The following is an 18008-nucleotide window of genomic DNA, read 5'->3' on the forward strand; positions in this document are numbered from 1 at the left end:
AGGCCACTGGGGCCGAACCTTGAGATAGCCAGAGTGGATTCCTCTCCTGTGATTTATCTGACGGGGCCCTGACAACTTTCTTGCAGAATCCCAAAGTGCGCTATCTATTAATTGAGCCTGTGTCAGCACAGGGGAGATTAAGCATCCACAGCTGCCCACTGAAAAGTCTTCCCCAGGCCCAGCTGTGAGACACAAATCAAAGGCCTTGCCACGGAGACGAATAGACAAAAGACAGAGCCCACCTCCATGCAACGCAAACACAAAGATCAGCAGTAATGTCCTGCTGTGATTTATAGTTTAGTAAACATCTCCAGTGACACGCTTTGGTGGGGACAGTTAAAAGTTGAATTTTTAAACAATAACTCAGATCAATTCAAGGCAGCCGGATGATATAACGCCGAGTGTATTTTAAAGTAATACATCTGTGGTTGCCACACTAGTCACTGAGCTAACTTTAAACATGTTTTGCCTCTTGACTCCCTGTCCTTCATAAATGATCTTACTGTCCTTTTTTCCCCAGGCTCCATTGTAGTAAAAAAAAAAAGCCTTGGGCAGACTACTGGGCCTGCTCAGCTCCGTAGATCTTCAGTTAAGGCCTGTCATCCTAACACTGCCTCTTGTAAAAGACCTGTGTGGTCTCAGTGCTTAACCAGCAGCCTTGGCCTGGCTTCATCATGTGAGGCTCCTCACTGCAGAGCCAAGGATTAACCGAAATTGGGCTTTTATAATTATACCGTCATGATTCCAGGCCTTTCCTGCTGGTCTTTTTAATTAAGTAGATAATTTCTCTCTGGGGATGACCAGCTTTAACATACTTACAGGCTATTTCGACAGTGGCCTTTTCTCAGAGCTGTGGCAAAAATCTGAAGAATCAAAACTATTATTTTGTCATGAAAGCCTAAACAATATCACATCCGGGGCTATCACAGGACTGCATTTGATAGAAAAAAATCAGTGGGGGGATGTGAATGATAATGAGACTGCTCAAGTGTTTTCCTGGCGTCCCACCCACCCATCTCAGTGACAACTATAAAAGCTGCCCTATCTCTGAAGGGTGGAGATGAATCTTGGGAGGGTAATAGGGTCTTCTGTCACTCATGCCTTTGTGAGTGACAGTGACAAGTCTAATAATGAGAGAGATGCCTGGTCACCCTTTCATTCAACCATTTCACTGAAGAGACCTATCTCTGCCATCCGGTGAGCAGTCATGCACCCATGCAGCACCAACCTTGCTCAGGCAAGGTTTTATAATTCAAATGGAACAATATAATGGCCTCTACAGTGACAGCATTCAGATAGCTGCTTGTTCACAGCTTGGCTCACTGCCCATTAATTTTAAACCCCCCACAAAAGGAAACCAAACTGTTTTTATGATGTACCCCAGGAGGAACTGAAACAGTAGTGAATATGGTCATTTGGGGGGAAAAAATATACTTTTCTGGTAAAACATTTGGCATAAAAAAAAAGATGAGCATCATAAGTCGGAAAATGTTCCATTTTTCCACAGAGCTTTCTCTCTTTAGAGAAAAGCCAGCGTTATACATTACATTTAGTGTCAAGATTTTATGCTTTGGGGATTGCAGAAGAGTAATAGCTGTGTTTACACATTACACACTAATGCCATCGCACACCACTTTCTGTATCACAAACTGGCAGGATATCAGTTATTAAGGCTATGATGGAAGCCATTGACCTTCCAGAAATGATATGTGGACTTACAATGAAGTGCGCTTTGTCACCTCTGAGAATATTAGTTATCAATTCTGACTTGAAATCTCTCAGGTCAGCATATATGTCATCAGAGCGGTGAAGCAGCAGTGATGAATGTAGACAGAATAGCGAGCCACATTCTTTGTTTTGGAGCCAATCTGATCGTTTCTTTATAGCTCTTAAGCAGGTTATGATCCATTTTTCATGTCTTATACAAAGATGGGATATACTAAATCCATTTATGGCATAATTGCTGATGCCATTAAAGAGGAGCTTAAGATATATTTTTTTAAATCTGATTATTTTTATAATAAAGACTGCACAAATTGGAAACAAGAATTACTGATGAGCTGCTTAATCTCAGTGCGGGTAGAGACGAACAGTCACGTTGCATGGTTTTTACGTCATAATGTTTGGTAGGAAAACTGCCAAGAGTGAACCGTTTTTTGGTTACACTTTAACACTCACAATGATTTTACTCCGTGCGTGTCTAGGGGACTTGAAAGATTGGTTTAGCACTATTTAGATCTGGCACTGATATAAAATCTTTATCCAAATGCACTGTTTGGACAGTTATCAACTCCCAATCACTGTGCATTACCAGTCTAATAGTTTAAATCTGGAAATGCTCATTGGAATTGAATTGCTAATGTTTAACTAAAACACAGAGACAACCAAGTGTTGGGCAGAATAGCAGCTGTACCGAGTATAAGGGTTGTTATTTTGCAAATTACATGACTTTTTGGAACAGTCCTCTACTGGTAAACACACAATTAGAGCAACTCGTCTACGAAGTGTCTCTTTGCGATAGCGATTTCAACCAGCTGGTTGTGTTCTGGTTATATTCGTACATAAAAGTAAGGTTACTGAGCACCTGTGATATTTTGCGGTTAAATCAATGTCCTGCAGAAAATATGTCACTATTTGTGGATTAATTTATGCCAGTAGTGTCAGTCAGTGTTCCGAGTTTTGTACACTTGATTTTCGGATCTTTAGGTTTTTAGCTCTCGTTACTTTTGTTCTCTGGGTTCTGTTTACATTTTGTGTATTAGTTTGATTTACTTCTTTTTGTGTGTTTCAGTAGTTGCTTCCTGTTGTCTGACAGTCGAGCATCTCTGATGCTTTGTATTTAGTTTTACTTCACTTTTCTCGTTGTTCCTGATGAATGTTAGCTCTGTTTCCCAAATGCTACCTTTGCCTTCCTTAGGGTCAAGATTTTCCCATTGCTTCTTGTCAAGTTTTCCATGTTGCTGTGTGTTCAACGTGCTTGTTTTTCCTTGTGTTTTCTAAGTGAATTCTGGATGTTTGGATTCCTTGGCTTGGAGCTCTGTTACCTTTTGGATCAAAGACAATTAAAACTTATTTAAAGTTTGTTCCTCTCAAGAGCTCTGCATTTGGATCCGTAACCTCACACACCAGACACACAGCGGTTCATGACAAGAAATTATTGTGAACTTCAGTGTATATAGATGGTAACAGATTTTCACATTTCATTTGTCATATTTACTCACCATCACCATCACGAGTAACCATTACAGAAGCAATGCGATTGCTAGTTCATTGCACACAGTTGTGATCATTTTGGTTGCGCTCTGGTCTCTAACCACTATGTTCCCTAGTGTGTATGAAGCATAAAATTTCACAACTACCTGTCGTCACCAGGATATTATATCACACAATAATATATTAAACTGAAACTATTTCTAAACTAATAGATAGGCATTTGCAAAATTACACCCTTGCAGGGCATCCAGATATCTGTAACACTGTTAGCATTTGGGAGAGGCTCTGTCACTAAAATTGAAGAAGAGTAAAGATAGACAGAGGAGGAGAAAAAGAAGCTGTGTCTGCTTTCTGGAAGTTTTCTTTTCACTAATCACACTCATTTTTGTATCACTTCTGATCATGATGCTTCTGTGCCGGACTCTACACACACTGCAACAGGAAACTAGATAACGCAAAGATAAGTTGTTTCTCAAGGCCAACACATTTTTTTTCTTTTAATCAAAGAATGATTTGTGCACGAAAGTTTAAAAGAACACGTTCACAGTTGCAGTTTGTTTAAAGCTGCACTTCACAGCTCTGCTAACATCCATATGTTGGCCTTGTTTAAAAACAGGTGCATCGAAAAGTAGCATGGCATCAAGACTGATAAGCATAACATGCAGTCTGTTAAGGACTGAGTCTACAGCCCTGTGCTAAATATTACATTCTTATAAACAGACCTTAAGTAACTTACTTATTGTTCTTCTTATTGTTTATTTTGTTAAAACTTTCATTTCTGATGAATCTATATAGCCCTGGAATAAGAATGAGCCTTCGTACACAAAATTAATCAAAATGACCTGAGATATTGCACTGTATACACAGAGTATATTATATTTATATTGAAAAGAGATACTAATGTTGTTACTGTATCTTTTCAGGCAAAATAACTGAGCAGGAAGACACAGCTTATCTAGACCACTGTCTCCATAGCTGTTATAACATTTCCGCTACATATGCTGCAGACAGTGCTAAGCGTGTGCTTAAAAAAGTCAGAGCAGCTCTTCTGCACAAACCATGTATTGGTATGAATGTTAAATTACCCCAAAAGCTAGTTCCCCGTTATGTTTTGCATAAAAGAATTTGACGTTGGTGCATGCTAGCACTTTGTGTTATGTGAGATGGGCCAATAGCAGTGGGTAGAATTGATCAACTCCTATAATGGCTGAGTGGACATTGCAATGACTCACTGTATTTTAACCTATTGAATTTAATCCGACACATGTATGTCATATGTAATGCTGAGCAACAGTGAAAAACTGTTTCCTTTCTCCATTTGCAACTGTAAACGATGCAATGTGCTCTGCACCTGTAAATATACTCTGCTATTCTTGTTACAAAGAAAATGAACCTTTCCAGTGTGCGATGTCAGTTGATGCACCATTAAAACGGCGGATCTGGTCAACAAGAAGGGGACAAACAAAAACCTGGTGAGAGCACAGATGTGGCACAGCCTTAGTAAACACCACCAAACTGGCACTGCCAGTGGAGCTGACACACACACAGAGACCAACAGCTGTGGCTCTTTTTTTCTCCATCTCATTTTAAGTAAAAGATGTACTACAGTTCTTTACACTTTTGAATTATTGATTCAGCTAATAACCAAACTACAGACACTTTGCACCCGCTATGCTGTAAAATACTACATTAGGCTACTTAAAGATAATACTGCAAACCCTTTGTTTATTAGCTACTGTCTGCAAAATAATCACTTGCTGCAAGACATCTTGGGCTCAAACATCAGTTATGATTCCCGGTTAGGCAGAGAATAAATAAACCTTGGACCACACATAATGTGCAGTCAGCTATAAGTGTAATTAGTCTGTGTGAATAATAGGTTGTAGTGGCAGCACCAGAAAACTTCGATGAAGCAAGAGAAAATAAAAGCAACACACTGTGGTTGTCTATAGTCTGTGAAATTAGTGAATAACAAACTCGGAGCTATTAAATATTTATGCCTAAAACTTTGAGGGATTTTTTAAGGGTTTCTAGATAGACGTATATGTTTTGTAGAATTATATAAAGCCAGCAACAGCATTAATAATATTACATGCATTTACAAGAAGAACTCTGTGCAAGTTACAGCATAATATGATTATTGTGGAAGCTAAAAGCCAAGCAAAACAGAATAATTTTTTACTTTGTGGTCAGCAGTCTATTTACCAGTGAGCTGGGATGACTGATGTATTTCATTTAAGGCTGCCTCAAATGTTTGTCTAGTGGCCAGGTGTACTGGCACTCCCATATTAATGAAAGGGTGAGAAGCATACTGGGCTGCTAGCCAGGGATTATGCTGGGTTTAAGACAGCGACAGCGTGGAAAGCTAGCCAGGTCCTCTCCAAGTCTCTCCAATCTGCAATGCAAATCAATCAACAGTGTGTGGCCTGTGCAGCAGCACTGCAGCACAACCTGACTGTTAGAAGTCATTGTTAGAAATCATCTTTTTTCCTGAGTAGCCATCAGTCTCTGTCAGGCGCCGTGGCCATCTCATCGCCGTCACTCTAATTAGATGGGAATCCCTGGAGCAGGCAGCATGATCGAGGACAGAAACACCAATATACCAACTCATCTCAATCAGGAAAGGAGTTTCTCTCTTCCTGCAACATAAGCTAAATATCTGAGAGTTTGCAGACGTGGATATTAGTGTAGATAATATCTAATTTAGGAATTTAAGATACCATGCTTTTAATCAATGTATAATTTAATATATACTTTATTACTGTATCGTATACACATGTCAAAAACTAACCACAGATTTTAATGACACTGAGGGTCAATCCAAAAGCTACAGCTTGCACCTTTTCAAAGGGCTCATGGTAGATTTTGGGGTATTATCTGGATCATTGTATACTTGCAGAAGTCAGGTTCCTCACAGTCTCACTTTCTTATCTGACTGTGTGACATCTGCATACAGAACTGACTGATATTAAGCTGAATTATTTTTCGTGTAATCTTTGGTGTCTCTTATCTAGATGTTACTTTGATTACTTAATAAATTTCTAATGAGGTGGAAGGTAAGGTTTTCCTCTGATGACTCTGAAGTACACATGTACATATGTTTATGTGTCCCACCACTCCTGTGTCAGCTAAACTTTGCTGTAAACACAACACGCTAGTGCAGAGATCACTGATCCTAAGACCACCTTGCCTTTTTGCAGCTTGTCTTGTCTTTTACAGTTATCACTTCCTGATGGCATGTTACACAAACAAAATTGATAGTTTGTATATTACGCTCTTTGCTTTGTTGTCATCAGTTACATTCAGTTCGGTCATACTAGAGTAAAAACAGGGCTGGCAACCTTCTCGCGACTAGGAAAAATCGGCGGTTGCGTTGCATTTTTTCACATTTGGTGACTGATTAGATGTAGCTGTGGTGAGCAACTGGTTACTCAGTGGCTGACCATGCAATGCCTTAAACCTCTGGATGAAAACTTCCCAAGGACACTGTGCAGGTTGCTAGGTGGGAGGCAACAACCATAGTCTAACTCAGACTGACAGCAATCACTCTCAGACAGGTTGGCAAAGTTTTGCAAATATTTGACATCCAGAACAACAAAAGCACCACTCCAGCTTTGACTCTTCAAGACTAAATGTGGACATTTTGACTGCTCAGAGAGATCAAAAAAATATATCTACAACATGTAGCTCTCTTTGACATGCCATTCATTCCACCATTGGCCATTATGCACGTCTGTCACTTAAATAATATGCAAAGCATCTTAACAACGTAAAAACACTACACTACACTGTAGTATTTTCATCCTGGCAAATTGTGAGCATATCTGTCCTCATCTCAGCAGAGCCAAAGACGAGCCAAGCATCCTGGTTACAGGCTAAATGGTAATCATTTCCATTTCCACTCACATTGCTTTAGTAAAACCAGGTATAAGGCAAGCAATTCATTTCTCTCAGATCATTTCTGCTGAAGATTGGTAGAGGGGGAAATGGAGGAATGGCGCAAAGCAGATGATCAAATCTGAGGGTGATTCTTGTGTCATTTCACTAAATAGAAGATTTATCCTTGCCTTGTTGCCATGGTTGCACGGCAGCAGGGGGGAAATGTGAGGCAAAGTCTAAATCCCTTCATTGATCACTTGGTTATACTTTCATTATATCTGGTGGTTAAGGTGAAGTGTGTTATTGGATTGGTAGCATTACAACGAGCTACATCAAAAAGTTCAATAAAAATGGTGACACCAAGGGAGGAAAGGTTTTCACTCCCTGTGAGATTTTAAAGGCTCAAACACCTCACAGAGTGCAAGACAACAACTAAGAAAAAAAGGGGGGGAAACATTTAGTAACCTATTTATTAAATAACTGTAATATTGGAGTGTATTTGTGACACGACTGGAGGGCAGGCATAATGAATGGGTTCTCTGAAGTCATTTAGAACAGATAAAAACTAGTTTTGTTTAATTAGATTTTCAAACGGGTGGGAGTGTTGTCCCAGTTCTGAGTCAGAACAGTCTCTGTGAAGTTGCATTTAAAAGCATGAGTGCACAGGCTACTCTAAAATACATAATTGTGCATTTTTATGAGCTTCAGAAGTGTAAATCAAAACAAGCTGGAACCCATCTCCCTGACAAGAGATACTCACGTCATAGTGTTTATGGCATACTGTGTAAGGTCCAGTTAGTCCAGCCATCTTAGCCGAATAATTAATTAACTGTTTAATTCAATTCTTATAGACCATTTTTTGATAAATGATCGTATGTTAAAAAAAAATGGAAGTCAGCCAGTCAGCGTTTTTTTATTTTTCACATGGAAAAAAACAAAGATCAATCACACACACAGAAATACTGATTGTGTTTCCAGTTGGGGTAAAAATAAATAAATAAATAAATAACAGTGTCTCCATTGTAAGGTACAAATAACAGGTTGTGCCTTCCACATAGCCTGTAAATTGAGTGGATGATTGGCAATCACTCCAGAGTAATGTCAGACACCCCTCACCTGCAATGAGGAAAGTATCACAGCTAGAGTAAAGGATCCAACAGTAAGATAAAGGCACACGGTGAAGCTGAGTGTGTTCTCATACGTTTAGACGCCCACCTGATTTAGTGTGCAGCTTTTCTTCCAAGTACCCGTGTTACAAGTCTTTACGTGACTGCAAACAACAAAACGACTGTCGGTGGAGATGAGAAACAACCGTGTCATTGTGTGGCGCTCAGAGGACACTTAGTTGAACTATGTGCCAATCAATGAGCACAATTAATGTTCCAATGAACACCAGGCACCGATTCAGCTGCTGATGCTTTAATTGGATAGAACTAAAGAGGGCGAGGACGACCCTTTCAATGACCCTTACCAATAGAGCTGTGCCTGGAGCACAACCTTATGAGAAACCCTGGTGTCAAAGGTTGATGAGGACAACCCTGCTTGACCTCTGGACACATCATCCTTATGAGCCCATTTAACATCACTTGAAATCATGTCTCAAAAGACTGCTAGCATCTGGCGAGCATTTTTTCAATAGGATTCAAAAATGAGCTGCAACAATTGAAACAAGACTGGTGGGCATGCTGACAAACTCAGAGGCTTGTAGTCTAAAGGCAAAATGTTCAGGTTCACACAAACTTCTTCATTCACATAAACAAATGAACAAGCAGGGCGAATATTAACAATGCAGCACGGAAATAGTTACTTGCTTTTCTATTATATAATGAGAGAACATCACCCTGGCCTGTCATCAAATAAGATTTTATCACTTAGTGCTGATACAAAGTTCTTTGGATAACCATACGCCTTATTTAAAACTGCTAATTGCTAACGTCTCTTATTCCTCCAGTTGACCAATGATGAGCACCCACAGTTTGAACAAGTGCTCAAATAGCGTCGCTCACTAGTCAGGTCGAAATGGGCTACGCAGGGTGATGATAAAATAGTAAAAGCAAGTGCCAACTCACGGAAAATAAAATCAGTGCAGAATAGAAAATTGCATTTCCTCTTATGGCTACTTGAGGCTGTCTCCAAAACATAGACTGTGTATAGATGGACATGGCCTCCATAGTCGCGAAAAGACTTCCAGTTATATAGAAGCATAGAAGTAAATGGCACTTGGCTTTTTTTCCTTTGGGAGCTCAGTAAATTGCTCAATTGCTGTTTTCAAATTATACTTAATAAAACATGAAGTTTGTTCTTTATGTTCTGGTCTTTATTAGAGTCGGAAAAGAGTATTCTTTTCTGGGTATGCTGATTGGTTTACAATTTGTGAATCACAAAATGTTAGCCAATCAGCTGTGTTGTCTGTGGTTTCACAATAAGATCCATCCCTCGCTCGTCACGTCCAGTTTAAAAAAAAGTCAGCTTCATAAGTAGTCACGTTTGCTGCATCCATGCTTTGGTCACTTGGATTGCCATGAGTCCCAAGAAAGGCAGCTGTGGCCAACTGGTGACGTTTAGGTTTTTGCCTCCACTAACTTGTAGTGACTGACTTGGACCTTTCCACAGTGTTTGTGCTGCATGCTATTGGAATTATCTGACAATAATCAGCAGATATGAGTATCTGTGCATTGCAACAGAGTCGTTTACAGATCCATCTTGTTAGCCAAGTTGCAAGCATTAGCTGATAACTCAGAATTAGTTGGCAACTTCACCATCACAAATAAATACAGTAATTTTTGGCTACAAAATACTAACACGGTTGTGCCCAAAAAACACTAATACTGAGTTGAAAAACAGTGGTTGTCATTATAGCGGTTTTGCCATCTTTTACATACATTTTATGATTAAAATAGCTTGTCTTTTAGGGTTTCTTATTTCATTCAAATGACTTTTCTAATAAGAGAGAGTTAAACTTAAATCAGTAATCTTCTATGACCCAGCCAATTGCCTTTACAGGGAATGAGAGGTCTTTGGGTGAGAGAGTAATTACATGCACAAAGTCAGGCTGGCTTTAAAAAGTTTCAGCTTGACTTAGCAGGTGCTAATGGGATGTTTGAGAGCTTAGGCTTTGTGGAGTGGAAGCAACCATCACAGACAGTGAGCTGACTGGAGCACGAAAAGACACCCAGCCTTTTACTGATGCTGCGACTGACACGAGCTGACAGTCGGCTACAGACTAGCCACTCAACTCACTGAACAAAACACTACGCTGGGAGTAAAATGGAAAACACATACAACTGGCGAGAAAAACACAACTTTTTTTTTCCTGACAGAGAGACAAAGCTTGTCTGGAAAATGTCAGCCTCCTTTGACAATGACAAAAGAATTTCTTTTGCGCTGCAGTTGATTTCAAAGTTGTTAATTACCATTCTAAGAAGTGAAATCGATGCCGACACACTTGCTTTATCTTATGATTTCTTTCAGTTACGCAATATGTCAATGTCACGGCTAATTCTCAGCCTGCCACTGTAGCAAAAAAGAAAATATGTGAACATCCCTATCAAAGGAAATGTGTCACTTCTGACATGAAGACCTCTACCCTGCGCCTAGTGTGAATGTGTTGGCATCCTTTGGCTCTTCCACATCAATAGTGGCCAGCAAATATACAGTGAAAAATATTTTAAAATAATGAGATCTGCAGGAAGTGCTTGTCACAGATAGTCTGCACATATTGTATAATAACAGAAGAAAAACTGGCTCAGCGATTACCCTAACAAGCTGTTGCTGTGGCCATTATGGATATAGAGGATGCCATGTGTTTCTCCAACAGAAGGAACCTGGGTGGTTGGATGAGGGAACAAATTGCCTGTATCAATATGCATCGAGTACAGTGGAAGGCAGAATTGCAATGTTAATTATTTACCAAGGAAAATGTTGCCCTGTTGCTTTCCCTGACAGGTCAGGCTTCAAATACTGAGACACTTAACATATGCTGCTGAAAAAAACATTAGCATCTCACTCTTGCTGCTCAATTAAACCGAGTATAATAACAACCCTGCTATAAATAAAGAATACACCTTGCTTTTGGACAAGACACTTCAGAGTTGTTTTTCGTATGACACATCACCACTTAGCTACAAAGGTAAAACCAAAAGCTGCTATATTTCAATAAAACATGTACTTATGCTGTCGCAAAACAGCGAGCCCATAAACTCACGCGTCCAAGATTTATTAGAGGCTTAAAACTAGTAGAGTACGCATTTTCTAGCATAGGAGGCGGCTGTCTCAAGGTAAGACAAGCTGCATTGTGTCTGAACGGCTGCACTAGCTGGAAAAATAGCTGCAAAAATAAGCAATGGCTGCGTGCTGCAAAAAAGAACTTTTTGGCACGGAAACATAACTGTGAGTCAAAAACTGAATCATTAATGAAAAAAATGATTTTACAGCAATCATTTATCCATTCTCAGCTGGAAAGAGTTGGAATAAATAAAGTATTTGTAGAAATATTTATACTATAATACTAATAAAAACGCTTTAGACTCATTAGTTAACATCATCTATTAATTTGTTTAAAAAAAACCACAGTAGCTGATTATAGATTACTGCTGTGAGGCATAAAGAAATCCTTAGTTTTGTCTGTAAAATAGAAAGAACTGGGGATACTTGGTAAAAAGCAGGTAAGATGACATGTGTCAGAGAAGTGCTGCATCAAGAGACACGTCTAGAAATACCAAGCCGTGAGCAGAATCCAGAGCTGCTTTTAGTTTTAAAAAGAAAAAAAGAAATAGTAGCCTAAGCACCACAAGCTGATTTTTAAGTTTTATTTAAGTGCTGCTGATGACTGTGCATTGTCCCTGGGAGGAAGAAAAAACTAAGGAGTAGTCAGCATGTCTGCCTGATGTAATGACACAAGCGACATAATTTTGTTCTCTCCAGATTTGCGTTAATTATGATTGAAACTATGTGAGGGATTAAGTACTGCTTGGTGAAAGGCCATATTGTTTGCTGCCATTTATTATTAAGGTTCATGTGCAAGATGAAAACACAAACGGTGCTATTTACCTATTGTAGCAAAGTTATCTTAAAACGGTCACAGCTGCCAGCTCTAACAACTTTTCTGGCAGTATCCTCGAGTCTGTAATCACAATATATTACGGTGGATTTAGTGAAGTTCTGTGAAAGCAAGAAAAGTTGTATAATTGGAGACTGGGCCAGACTACTTCAAATTTAGTATACAGGACACAAATCTCAATACGATTAAACAGGAAAAAAAACACTTTAATTCTAAAAATAGCATTCGTCAGTGATGAACAGATTTTTGTAGATTTGATTAGATTAGATTAGGATGGATGGATGGAGAGTTATACATATATAGATATATAGTAGGTCAATCTTTTTCCACTTGGTGTGTTACCCCGTGTTTCTGGCCTCAACCTTGTTCTAATAAACAGCATCTTCTGCCCTGCAGGAGTGGAGAAATCATTCTTTTTATAGATTTCCTGCTTTACCATCAAGGATTACTCTCTTAACCTTAGCCTCTTGCTTCCTTATTGGCTTTGCTATTGATTGCCCTCCATCCACTCCTCAACCTTCAAGGTGACCCATAACTAATAAACACTCTGGAAAAGTGTGCCATGCGGCAACCCGAAATATGCCTCTGTTTGCTTTTTCTGTTTGTTTATGCTTGTTTTAATGAACGCTCACTGAGCTGACGGGATACCTTTCATTTGTAGCTCCACAGCTGAGCTGAATTAAGCAAATTATTGGGGGTCAACATGATTAGCAGGCACTCTTGTCTTACAGAGGTCCTCTGGTACTTTAGAACATGCGAACAGCAATGTCAGATTAAGCTTTCAACATGTAAACAGCTAATTTTACTGCAAAAGGATAGAGGACGGCATATCTGTCTAATATGATTTTTCTCTTTCGGTTCCCTCCCTTCCCTTTCAAAGAGGGTCACACTGATGAGTGTGATGAAGAGGGAACATCTGTCTCTAAAGTGTTCTTCCATTATCCGCCCATTGTGAAGGATCGGCACCTGAGCAAACAAAGAGCTTCCATTATGGCATATTCACCAGAATCTCAACAGCACCTTTACAAGCTGAGAGTGCGAGACTGAGAAAAGGAAGGGAGTGAAAGAAAAAAAGAAAGAAAAATATTGTATGGGAGCTCTAGATGTCTCAGTCTAGTGTGCTTCTTAAACCAAACTAACAATGACCATTAGTTACAGGAAACCTTTGCTCACCATCATTCCAGCTAAAATGTCTCCCTCTCTGCTGAATGGCTCTCGAAGCTAAGAGTAACGAAGACATGGGTGTTTGTGTTGGGTTTTTTTCTTTCCACAACTCCACAGATAACCCCTTTTTAAAATAAGCGCTTGACCCGCTTCCACACATTGGAGTGTCCTTTTGAGGGTAATGGTATTTTGCATAATACCATTACTAAGCTGAAAGCATAAAATCACTCTGCATCCATCTAATTTTGAACAAGCAGACTAAAAAAATAAAAAACGAGAGTATAAAAGAACAGTGGGGTGGGTTGGGCCTGTAACGCAGAGCAGAAAAAACACAGTTTCATCTCCAATTTCATCTCCTCTGAATAAACAGATTAGATAATGAGATACGAAGGGGAACACGGAAATGTTGCAGTTTAGGAATTACCCGGCCCGAGTGAAAAAGAAAAACATGTTTTAAATAACTTATCAAAGTTAGATGTTATCTGAGTTGTTGAAAGTTTCATCAGTAGCTGAGAGCCAGTAGGTAAAAGGATATTAAGAATATCAGCCAGGCCAGCTGGTCTTGTCAGGCCCCGGTTGAAGACTAAACCTCAGCTGTCAGTAAAAAGACTGATTTCAGAGTGCCCGATCTTACCCTAAACACACCACAGGGAGTCTGGGAGAAAACCCTGACCTCACCCGCCTTCTAGTCCTCTCTGGGATCTCTCAGGCCAGCTGCAACATTGATCTTGCAGGGTAAAATTTCAATGGCTGAAAAACAATCTCCGTGTTGGCAAACGGATGGTACTGCATCCTAGTCTGGGGTCGCCGGTTCAGGAGAAGCGTGAAGGATGACTACGTGGTTGTTGATGGGTAGGTATGCTGGGCGAGTAAAGGAAATAAGAGAAGTATCCAGCTGCCCTTTCATAAAGACATCTGATGGCTTTATCGGTGACCAGGTGAAGAGGTCATCATCACCATCACACCCTCCAACACTCATTTTGCAGAAACTATATATATGAACTTAGGGCGAGTGGGATTTAACGGCTAATATAAAGCACAGCATACTGAACGTGTTCTGACAAATTCATTACTTTTGGAGTGTTGAACCTTTTGGTCTCTAGAGATTTACAATAGCGTTATAAGATTCTTCTGACCAGGAGATGAGAAACTGGGCAGAAGACTTTATATAAAGGATAATACATCGCAACTCAGAGAGTGAAACTCACATGTTAGCTTGAGATTGCATTTAAAAAAATCTAAATATTAAATATTTTTCTTTTTGTGACATCTGTGACATGTATTTCATAAAGGATAAACACTGCGCACCCATTACCGGTCTCAGACTGAGGGAGAAATTAAAGGCAAAGAGGACATCTCCCATTTGCTGATTATCTCCCTCAGATTTGTACTTTTCTCTCTTTGCCCGTTCCGTCTAAAAGTCCTGTCAAAATGATTATCCTGCCGCTCACTGAGTAATAGGAGTTTGTTTCATAACATTTTTGGGGCCCTAATAGCAACAAAGCAAAGTGGAGTTTCTGGCATTGAACATTTTTTTAAACCCGTTTCCCCCACGTGTAAACATCCATAGTATTAATAATGATGATGACGGCATTTACAATGAATGCATCATCTCTCTTGGTTCAGCCTTTTGTAACTATAGCAATTACTGTTGCTAGCATCATTTATTAGTCAATTAAGGAGGGAAAAAAAGACTACCGACTGAGCTCAAGCCGATGGATGAGGTTAAACAGTGTGTGTGTATTTAGGAGCCATTTAAAACAATGAACCACATTTTAAATAATCAAATCGTATTTCAAATACAGCTGAAATGCGTCATATTGCCAGTTTTGCTAAATATTCTAAACATAATGTCAGATTTATCTAAAGAGAATGGCTAATGTTAGCAGTGCTATCACCAGGTTCCTTGCAGGTTAACCTGAAGCCAAATGCATAGCATATAGTTAAGCACGGCCTTGTTCAAGTGCTTCTATGTCAATTCACTGTGACACAACATGCATAAAACTGTTTTTCAGGCTAGAATTGCTGAGACGTAGAGATAGACAGAGATAGTGTGTGCCGCCGTCTGCCTGAGCCGCTGCCCCAACCAAGGGCAGGTGGCTACATAACATCCTTTGAGTTGTACATTATTAAAATATGAATAATTTGTTCAACCTACGCCTACGAGCGTTTCAGGTGGACTAGCAAGGGCAGTGAGTTTAATCATCTAGCTGACTATTCACATACGTTCCTAATACCAAGAAAGAGTGCATCTGCACCCCCTGTGCTACATATGAGGAAAGATAACATGGAAAAATAATCCTTCCCTCATGATTCTCCTGATCTTGACATTGAGTTTATTTCATTTACCACATATATCCACATATGTCTTATTTACAATTTTTTTTTCATTATGTGGTACATAAAAGTCAGTGTGCGCAGTGTGCCATAGCCATGTGTAGCACACTGTGTGATCTTCACTCAAAAGCATTTTACTTCCTGCCTGTTACACCAAGTAAAACATAGAAAGTATCAAGTTGCTGATTCCTTTCAGGGCTCACTAGCAAGCTTGTAAGTGCAGGTACGCTGTGATATTAAACTGATATGTTTAAAAATAAACCAAGTTTCAAAGATTTAAGAATCCAAACAAAGCGCAGAGTTTAAAACTGAGTACATGCTGGTGAAGCTTCACTACAGCAGCAGGTAGCTCCATGTGTACCACTCGAGACATGTGGTGGTCTGTTACCTGCACAACATGGCAGTTAGTAGCAATAAGAATTGAAGTCTTCAAAGGAAAACTACATTTTATAAAATTTAAAAAATGGTAGATCCTGGGCTCGAATCCACCAACCGGCTGAAGCTATTCTGTGTTCCTCCCACAGTGCGAAGAAATGCTTGTTAGATAACCAGTGATCCTAATTTGGGCGTGAATGTGACTGCAAATGGTCGTCGGTCTCTATGTGTTAGCAAACTGTCCAGGCTGTACCCAACCTCTTGCCCTGTGATGGCTTGGGAGAGCCTCCACCTCCAATGCGACCCTGAATTGGATAAGTGGTAGAAAATAAATGGATGGATGGATACATAAAAACATAGACACACGGGAAAGAATATTTATGGCAGAACATAAACTTGTATACGTACGGTACTCATATCATCTTATGTCATAAATCCAACCAATTCATTTAGACAGAAGCATATTTTATGTCTTATGTGGGACTTTGGGCTACAGTCAGTAACTTAAGAGTGTCTAAGTTAAGATACCAAAGAGCCCTAATATAAAGATGTAGGAAAGAATGCAGGAGATAAAAAACAAGACAAAACAAACATACACACAGGTTGAAAAGTGGTCATATTTTTTAAAAATGATATAAAAGTGGCTCAAACTATGGAGAGCTTACTCTGCATCTAAAAAGAAGAGATCAGCAGCAACATGGCGAATAAACAACATCATAAGTCAATAACATTCATCAACTTCATCAACACTGTTAACATGAAGTAGGTGGGTCCCGGTGCAGGAATGCTGGTGACTAAAGCTCAAGTCACACAGACATTGAGATCAATCAGTAAGCCCCTGGGAAACACCAATCATTATAAATAAAAGGTATATTTCCCAAACAGCTGCTTTGGTCAACAGCAAATTGCCAACTTGTCTGCAAACACTAACCAACTGCTCTCCATGTGGCCATGAAACTGTAAAAAGTGTTACCACAGATACCTTTTAAAATGCAGCGCTGAGGCAACTTTTACTTTGAGGGTGAACACTGACCGTTTCTGGTTTGTATCGCACTTTCTCAAGTTTTACTATCACTAACCTGCTTGTTAGCAGACAAGCTGACATCTTCCATGCAAACTACAGCTAATCACAGCAATCTGCTAGCAAGCAAAGCAAGCCCAAGGCGTTTTCTGGCGCTGCAGGCTCTAGCAATAGCCAAAGCCTGCAAGAACCACTCATCAGCCAATCAGGGGATATACCTTTTTCCCTGGGAATCAGTGGTTGTGTCACATCCAACATGGTGGACAAGTCTCGAGCAACCTGATGTCATGTGAGAAGCCTGTGTGTCACAGGGTAGTAAATATATTGTAGGGTTACCTAGGCACTCAGATTCAGCTTCAACGCGATGCATGAACAACAAATCGTTCTCTGTGTGGATGCAGCTTCAAACAGCACTGAAATCATACCTGTGGCATCAATACAGCTGAAGAGCAGGTAAAGAGTGCAACACAAACCACCTAGGCGCAGAAGCCTGGGGCTGTGAGTAAAGCTTGGTTTAATGCTTTTGTATAAAGGGCTTTATATGGGTTGGGAGGATGTATTGAGAAAAACAACAATCCATTATTAATGTAAACTTGTTGATTTTTTTAACTCTCTGTTATCTTACATTGTGTTCTGATTTTTGTAAACCCTTTACTGACTACAATCGAATAAAAATAGAAAAACCAGATCATATTGTGAAGAATACAATTAACAAAAAATAAGCTCAGGTGGTATGTTATTTTTGGCTGCCGGGTATTTTGAGAGTTTTGGGGGTTTTTTTTACATTTTCCATAGCTAGCCTTTTTTCCCCCTCTTCTCTCTCTAATGCCATCCTCTTTCATTCACTTCCTCTTCCTCTGAAAGACAGATCTGTGGAGCGAGAGCGTTCTTGTCTGAAGCTTATCGCCTGTCTCAACCCAGCAGAGAGAAATTCCTTGCCATTTGTTGAATACAAGTGTG

The 18008-nt window shown here is 39.7% G+C and overlaps 1 protein-coding gene across 5 annotated transcripts in view; it reads right to left on the reverse strand.

Annotated features, from left to right (window-relative positions):
- macrod2 (mono-ADP ribosylhydrolase 2) overlaps positions 1 to 18008 on the reverse strand; it is a 398938-nt gene that overhangs the window by 248131 nt on the left and 132799 nt on the right. The gene's annotated exons all lie outside the window — the stretch shown is intronic.

Source organism: Oreochromis niloticus, linkage group LG13 (genome assembly GCF_001858045.2).
Source record: "Oreochromis niloticus isolate F11D_XX linkage group LG13, O_niloticus_UMD_NMBU, whole genome shotgun sequence".
NCBI classification, from domain to species: Eukaryota; Metazoa; Chordata; class Actinopteri; order Cichliformes; family Cichlidae; genus Oreochromis; species Oreochromis niloticus.